The sequence below is a fragment of the Ixodes scapularis genome, unplaced genomic scaffold, assembly GCF_016920785.2.
Source record: "Ixodes scapularis isolate PalLabHiFi unplaced genomic scaffold, ASM1692078v2 ptg000882l_1___fragment_2___debris__unscaffolded, whole genome shotgun sequence".
Lineage (NCBI taxonomy): Eukaryota > Metazoa > Arthropoda > Arachnida > Ixodida > Ixodidae > Ixodes > Ixodes scapularis.
The window spans coordinates 117246-124999 of NW_024610060.1; the positions used below are offsets into that span (position 1 = coordinate 117246).

The 7754-nt window shown below is 43.5% G+C and overlaps 1 long non-coding RNA gene across 1 annotated transcript; it reads left to right on the forward strand.

Annotated features, from left to right (window-relative positions):
* The first annotated feature begins 784 nt into the window (after nt 1-784).
* On the forward strand, nt 785-3185 carry LOC121834258. The gene is made up of 3 exons (XR_006077152.1): nt 785-1214; nt 1323-1440; nt 1954-3185. It is a non-coding gene; the product is annotated as an uncharacterized LOC121834258 (long non-coding RNA).
* Nucleotides 3186-7754: the final 4569 nt, after the last annotated feature.

Genomic DNA, 7754 nt, shown 5'->3' on the forward strand with positions numbered 1-7754 from the left:
CGTGTCGTCTGCTACCAAAGCAAAGCGAAGTGTAATACTTCAGAAATGGCTTTCATCGTTGCAATACGACGCTGAGACGACAAGAACATCTTCATAAATAGATATCAAGACGTTAGCCTTCCGTGTATCACGAACCGCACTGCACCGTTGCGATGCGGGCCCAGACGAATTGTTCATTACTTGTAAGCAAAAATCTAGCCTCATGTGGAGTTTCCATGTATTAGCCCATAGCAACGCCCCTATACTTCGTTTCAGCTTCGGTCCAGACGCAGTTGATGCTACAAGCGCGAGCATGCGGCCCAGAACAGTGCTTACACTGCACGAGCGCGCGTGCTTGGCAGGGATGCTGAAAGCCCGGAGCTCGCGCTTGTAGCTTTGGCTGCGTCTGGACCGAAGCTGAAACGGTTTGTTTGGACTGGGAAGAGACGCCATGTTATGACGTAGAAAGGGGTTAATCTCTGGTTTGCTCCATTCTAGAGTGAGTTCCAGAAACATCGCTTTTGTTGCCCCTTGTGGATTATTTTTCGTCCCCAAGAACAAGCAAACGCGCTATTCGAATCCCTCTTTGATTTCGGCGCCTTCGAACCAAGTCTCCGGCAGGGGGCACCAGTTCTTCCGAAAGTCGTGAATTTAAAACCTGTAAATCAGTTTAGTTAACTCTTTGGGAGTAGAAAATACCTCTAAAATATATTCCAAAGCGATATGACGAAATTTAGACACTTTTAGCACCTTTCTTAAGATTTTGTAACCTTTAGCCATTTTCCCCGTATGATCTGGCAACGCTGCCTTTTGAGGGTCACTTTTCGTGTTTGCGCAATGCGGTATTGGTGGTGTTTTGTAGACAAGTAGGGTCCCTTCCGCGATGTTTTTCTTTCGTATTTGACGTTGAAGACTGTAACCTAGTGCTCTTTTGTTTGTAGCTTTGCGTGTAACATTACCGGGACGTTTGGAATGAGTTTCTATTTTATCTGAATTGGTAACGCTTGGTTGTCCCCCACTCTCCTTTTCCATTCCTCCTACGGTTACATACAGCACAGAAAGGAAGCTTACAGCAGATAGCAAACCTCGTCATCGTTGAAGAACAAACTGCTTAAGCACCAAGGAACTGTGATCGCATCACTCATAAACACCTCGAAGAATCGCGATATGCAACAACACTTGAAAGCCACTCGGAAGGTGTGCCGGCGTTACGCTAAGTGGCTGGATTAAAAGAGGTATTGTGTGACGCTCACATTCGTCTTTTTGTGAACGATCGACTTTCATGACGCCCGTCGTAGAGTGCGAGCGTCAGTGTAACTTTCACTTTTGTTTCCACGTTGTAGGCGATGACTGACCATGTCCTATAATGAACTGGAACAAGGGTACTTGGGCCTGACCAGTCAACCATTATTTTATATCGGCGATGATGGCTGTTACTTTAACAGAAGCAAGATCGAAAAGGTATTTCTCGCCAGGTTTTCCACCTATATGACCTTAGACTAGCAACTACAGAAGAAGGAGAAAAAGTAAAATGAAGGCTGCTGAAATTACGTTGTGGTTGAGAGTGAACTTCCTCGCAACCTATCATCCCCGCATGTCTTGTAGCTGCTAGTAGCCTTTGTTGTAGTTTAGGTTCCCAACGCAAGCAAATTTTTGACAGATTAACATTGTTATCCGGTAAAATCATTTTTTAATTTTTTTTTTATTAACTCTTGTAGGACTCGAGTGTCACAACCCACCCACTTTAAGTTCCTTAGCGGAGAAAACAAAGAAAAAAAAAAGAAGAAAACACTGCGAAAATGCATGAGCAAGCCAAGCATGTTCTCCTGTAGTCCCATACTGCCCCCTCGTCAAGGGACGAAGCCAGTGCTATCTTATCTCTGTCAGCTGTGTTTAATGAGGTCACCTTTCTCTGGCCTGGCACTCATAAGGTTAGTTTGCACAACACTGTGTGAAGCGAAGCACATGTTTCAGCTGAGCGTGCAAGCTGGGAGCATACCAGACAGACACATCTTCGCTGTTATGTGACGCCGGGAGTGCAGACGCCGGAAACGAGAGCCCCTTCGAGAGCGTTTTGAGGAAACGGGCAGGCAGAGTGACTGCACGTAGCTTTGCCGTCAAGTGTGCTGCTGCGAGTGCCTGGCCCCTCTCCAAGCCCCTGCAATGTCTTATTATGGCTTTCCCCTGAACCTCTCCTCCAATGTGTCCATTTTCCATCCGTGGAACAGACCTGCAGTGGATATTGCAGCTTATTGGAGGGCATTGAGATGTGTATGTATGCATTCTGTTTTCGTTTGGCTTTCAAACCGCCTGGGTTCTCCTCAGCTTCTGTTTGTGTGACTGCTGCTTTTTTCGCTGCCCGTCTCATTGTAACTGGGAACATGAAAAAAAAATGCAGTTCAGTAAACTAACGACCGACGTGTTACCATTTTTTTTTGTGAGTTCTTACAACACGTAGGTCTGTTTGTTTTTTATTGCATTGTTGGAGCATGCATTTGTTGGTTGATGTCCAGGCCAAAGGTAATGTCGTGTTCATTTTTGTTTGAATTATTTATTTTTATTTTTGTGCTATGAATGAGGTTTAGCCACATGTGATGGGGGAACTTGAGACAGACTGCAGATGAAAAGGTTTAACGCAACATTGGGGTCATTTTATACCGCCGGACGGTCTTTATTTTATGTAGGTGTATCGCCAAATGGGGCTCAATGCTTTTTTTCTTTCGTGGTTATCAGTGGCCTCCCTTAATTATTTAAACATGCGCCCCCATTTTACTGAAATCATTTTGTTATCAAACTCGACCCCTAACTGTTGCCTGGATTTTCTAAACGCAATCAGTTCTTTGCTATATGCCTTGCTGCCAGATGCCCTCCTTTTGTCTAGTGCCAAATAGGGACAAAAAAAAAAAGGAAATCAATTGAATCATCTTTTTCTTTTTTTTGTAAACAAGCAGCTTCATTTTGTGGTTCCAAAACTTGCATGCAGCCCTGTGTTCTGCCTTTTTCTTAAGAAGAGGCATTTTGTTCTGCTTTTTGTTGTTTGTGACCCGTTGAAGACAACCTCTGCTAAGCTTTCTGTGACGAACGAAACTTGTTTCCTTGCAGATGCTTTAAACTTCCAATTATTTCCTCCTCTCTACTTGCCCTTCACAAAGTGACACTACTTGCCTTCTGATCTGATGGTATATAAACGGTCCTAAGCTTGTGCACCTCTTGACTGCACTAGTAATGGCATTGCACTTGTACTCTTAGGCTGTGCATTCCGGGCGACCCTAACATGTGTAATACCTTGGTCGTCCCTGTAGATGCATTGTCACCTCCACTTGTAGTCGAACCAGTTGTTCTAGTTACGTTCTGAGCATACCGCTGCCTCGGTGCTAGGAACGATTTACTCTAGACGCAGTTATACTTTGTTTGTAGTATCTTTTTTGACCGCGTGCCTTTATTACTACTATTCACCATATGCAGCTGGAATTGATAGCACAAGGGCGTCACTGTATTATCTGTTGCAGCAAACCTCAGATAGTGTGTTTATTTGCAAGTTTCCAGCACACAGTCACCGTGAAAGACAATATTTGTTCAAGGTACGAGTAACTGCAGTGTGTTTGTGAGAGCAGGTTTGCATTTCGAGCGTTATATTCCACAAAAGAAGAAAACCATAAGTGTGCAGGGTCTGCCGATATACTCTGTATTGCCTTACAATGGCCCACAGCGGACATTCTGAAACACCTCAACCAATTCAGCGCTGTTAATTTGTCACATGACTATGTGCCCCGTGTGTCACTGCGTTGCTCCCAAAGGTAATGTGGCACTCGCACAGCATTGGATTGGCTCCAGTGGCTTGTAGCATCCACTGCCATTCATCGTAAGGTGAAACGAAGTATAGTGATGGTAGCAAGCTTGTTTGTTTACAGACACTATAGTCGGTGACAGGTCAAGAACGAAGTGGAAGCTCCTCCCACCTCCTTCCACTTTAGTAGAGCGAACGTGGGAGAGGAAGCGACCTCCTCTTCACTGTTCGCTCCGCTGAAATGGGAAGGGGTGGGAGGAGCTTTTATTTCGTTCTTGACCTGTCAGCGACTATAGTCTTGTGCAAATAGTAGATTTTGAGTTCAAGGCGAATCGAATAGTGGTTTTGGCAGAATATTTTTAGTTGAACACCGAATAGTTTTTCCAAGCCTTTCACTGCTGTTGCACCATGCTTAATTGCAAACCCAGCTAAACTTGTAAATGTTGTTCCCAAGCTTACACTTCTTTCTTTATAAGCTAATTTTAATCTAACTATACTTATAAACTGTGACCTCAGAAAATTTGATGCCTTGAGATGGCAAGTGAACGACTGATTTGGCATAAAATTACGCCGATAAAGATGCCCAGCTATACCTCATTGAGTGGATTTACAAATCTTGCTATATGCAAAAAATCCTCAATTTTGCCGTAAAAAAAAAGTGAAAGCCGTTTACAAATCCCTGTAACGCCGAATTGGAGCGCAGCTCTTGAGGAGGAGGAGTGGAGGGTACTGAGGGGAGGGTAGACCCCTCCTCCTCCCCTCATTCTTTAATATGCTCCGGGGGGGGCGGTCACGTGACCTCGGGGGGGGGGGGGGGGGGGGGGTGTCACGTGACTTCGGGGAGGGGGGTCACGTGACCTTGGGGAGGAGACCACGTGACCTCGGGGGTCACGTGACCTTCAAAGGGTCACGTGGGGTCTTGGGGTCACATGACCTTGGGAGGGGTCACGTGACCTCGAGGGGTCATGTGACCTTGGGAGTCACGTGGGGTCACGTGACCTTGAGATGACCTTGGGAGGGGTCACGTGACCTTAGGATGACCTTGGTTACGCCGACGGCGACGGCGACGCCGCTCAAGCCGGGAACGGGCCCCTAAGAGCTGCGCTCTAAAAAAAAAAGAAATTGCGAATGACGGACACAGGTTGTCAGAGCATCTCTGCCTAACATATACTCATGCACAACACTCGCAGCTTAATTTTGAAAATTTTTGCTGCAATGTAGATATCAACATTCACAAATTCGCTTTGTTTTAAATTACACTGTGTGCGCACATGCACTATTCCGCTTTGAGAGTGTTCTTTTCTCCCAAGCACAGAACTGCAATATTCATACTTTTCCAAGTGTTGATCGCAGCTGGTTACTTAGTCAAGTATGCTTTTGCCAAGCACCAGTGCACTGTCGAGAAGCAACACCCGTGGAGGTCAATTCTGCGAGTATTGCTTCTCTGCAGTGTATTCGTGCACGCTAAGAAGCATGCTGAACAGAACTTAACTCGCTGCTATCAACATTTTAAAAAAAATATAGAACAATTGCAGTTCATCTTGAGGCGAATAACGAATAGATTGTTATTCAAAACTACTTTTCAAATATTCGCACAGCACTAACAAACACCCATTGGTAATAGACAGGTAGGAAGGACCATTAAAATTGAAGTAGCCATTGATTTTAAACTTTGATGTAGTCCAGGTGATTATGTTGCACGTAGCTACATCAGGGCCACCATACTTATTCATTTCTTGTAGTCTCAAGGAGACTGACCACCTTTAATAGTGAAAGGGTGAAATAGGTAGTTGCACCTTTCAGGGATCCAATGCGGCATAAAGGCATGTGACACCACTGTAAACATGCATAACTTTGAAGAGTATTACTTATGAAGATGACATAGCACAGTGTTCACATGTTGATACCACCAATGCTGCTCTGTCTGAGCAAGTAATCAGTCGGGCTAGATTAGTGGAGAAATATGTTGTCATCAGCCCCGCAGCCTTTAAAACATGTGGGAAACTGTTACACCATTGTTGTCTACCGAGAAAGGAAAAAGTTAAGATGCTGGGATTTCTTTGTCCAAATTGTTACTCATCAGATCTCTAATGTATCATCTTGCAATTCGGAGTATTTCTTGTGCCACGAAATGGGTCAAAATAGTTTTCGAAAATTGGTTAGCTGCTCTCTCTTGCCCAGTTAGTATGTTTGCTTTTTGTGACCTGGAATCCATGTCTGACAATCATCTTAGGACTGCAGGACCAGTACTGTCGCCGTCCTTTCTGCAGCTTTATTCTACTGAAGAGTGCTGCTCAGGGCAGGAAGCCCAGATACAGCTAGAATGATCTGTCCAACCTGTCCTTTTAAGACATACAGTTGCATTCTTTGATATTGGAACATAAAAGTGTTGAAAGACATGTAGGCTAGGCGCTCTTTGACATTGTGGAGTATTTGCAGTCCGTTTCCCAAAATGCCTTTTTATGTAACAAAGCTCTTGCTTTCTAGTACTCGTAGTCCGCTTCACAAGGATGCTTCAGAGCTAGACATACCAAAAAATACCCTGCATGTGTCGCAATAAGCATCCATTAGCTACTTTTGAAATGTTTGAAAACCAAGCAAAGGACATATCAAGTGCCCACCGCTGACTTTTGAGCCCAACTATAGTCGGTGTCGGGTCAAGGGTGCAGTGAAAGCTCCTCCCACGGATCCGTCCACTTTCTCGACTTTAGCAGCGTGGATGTTGGAGAGGAGGCAGTTCAATCCTCACCTCCTCTCCTGTGTTTGCTCTGCTAAAGAGGAAAGAGGGGGGGGGGGGGCTTGATGGGAGGAGCTTATCTCACTTTCTTAACCTGTCACTGGCCATAGCTAATTGGGACGCTCCTGCTTATCAGCCGCAAAGCAGTGAAGCCCATCCCATTATGTGCCCTTTCTGCATTTTTGCCCTTGAACCTAACAAGTGCCTATCCTCCAGTTTTTCTATTTATCTCAAAATTTTGGGTGGGCACTTGCTCAGTATTTTACGGTAGGCTCACATGCCAGATGACACAGGACACTCCCATGCGTGCCCAGCCATGACCATGTATTCCAATATAAGATTATAATTTTTTTATAAATCCCACTTCCACTCGGTTGAATTTAATTGTGACTAGTAGGTATGTGGCTGTAGATGCACAGAAACTCTGTTCAAAGATTAATTTAAAAAAAATTTTTTATTATACTTTTAGACCATTTTAGTGTATAGTAAATGCGGATGCTACAGGGTTTTATGTAGAAGGTGCGTCTGCTCCCTATGAGAAATGGAGAAAATATCCACCCCAACATTTGCAAAATGCTGTGTCAAAATTTGATTTGGTTTAATGTATACCAATGTAATTTTTCCAACATAATTTTAATTACAATAATAGGCATAGACTTGCATGAACATATTTTATGGTATTAGTATATGCTGCCAATAGCCTCTTGAAGCAAAATGCATGGTGTGAACTGGTACTTAGTAATACATAATTTACCTTCAACCCAATTAGTAAATGCAACTAGGTAGGCACCAATAATGTGTTCATTTGTCATTTTTATACTTTGTTTTTTTGTAAGCAAATTATTATAAATTTTTTCTAAACACTACTTATAAAAGAGATTTGGAGACTTGTACTGACAGAGAAAGAAGTGCATAAGAAATTTAATTGCGCTTCTGTTAGCAAGCTGCATGAACACCTCTGCGAGATTAGTTGCATGCCATATATACAACTGCATGCAGCCTAGGCATGAATGTGGCATGATGCAAGACTTTTACAATCTGGTTTGTTTGGAATGAAATTTTGTAACCTGAACATTTTCAGAATTGTTCAGTTTATCCTTTTCTACAAGATGGCTTAATGTCTTGAAGTTCCTTTTTTATCTCCATGTGTCAGTATTATGAAATTTGACCGACGTGCTGGCAAAACAGCTGTAATGATTTTATTGTTCTGAATTTCTTGTTTTTGTTTGATTTAACCATCCGTTATTTTTG